Genomic DNA, 414 nt, shown 5'->3' on the forward strand with positions numbered 1-414 from the left:
TTGCGATTAATAACCAATTTTGTAATGGAAAACAAGGTCTTATGAGATTGGACTTTTTATTTTCTAAAAGTACCCACAGGAAGGGCTAACTGATACGCACTCTGTTATCTTGAACTTGTTTTTGATATGCCAAATGCTTGTTGGAATTATTTTGTGCACTGCAATTTAGAGAGAGGGTAATAGAAATCTAGTAATATTTAGCAGAAAAGATACTTTGTACAGGTTTCTTTGCTTAGGGGAATAAATTTGCATGAAATTTAGCAGATCAGGAGTCTTGTATATGTAATAAGATTTTCTAGATTCCTAGTCTTAAGGATCTGATGTTTGTCTCATAGCCGAAAATGTAATGATTATTTTATACATTTATATTTTGTTGTTGCTTTTTTTGTGTAGAGGGAAATTGTTATCCTGTTC

The 414-nt window shown here is 31.6% G+C and overlaps 1 protein-coding gene across 1 annotated transcript in view; it reads left to right on the top strand.

Annotated features, from left to right (window-relative positions):
• The window catches only part of LOC119588740 (probable E3 ubiquitin-protein ligase HERC4), a gene marked incomplete in the record, with an annotated part of 34,030 nt that overhangs the window by 9,459 nt on the left and 24,157 nt on the right, over positions 1-414 (top strand).

Source organism: Penaeus monodon, chromosome 24, assembly GCF_015228065.2.
Source record: "Penaeus monodon isolate SGIC_2016 chromosome 24, NSTDA_Pmon_1, whole genome shotgun sequence".
NCBI classification, from domain to species: Eukaryota; Metazoa; Arthropoda; class Malacostraca; order Decapoda; family Penaeidae; genus Penaeus; species Penaeus monodon.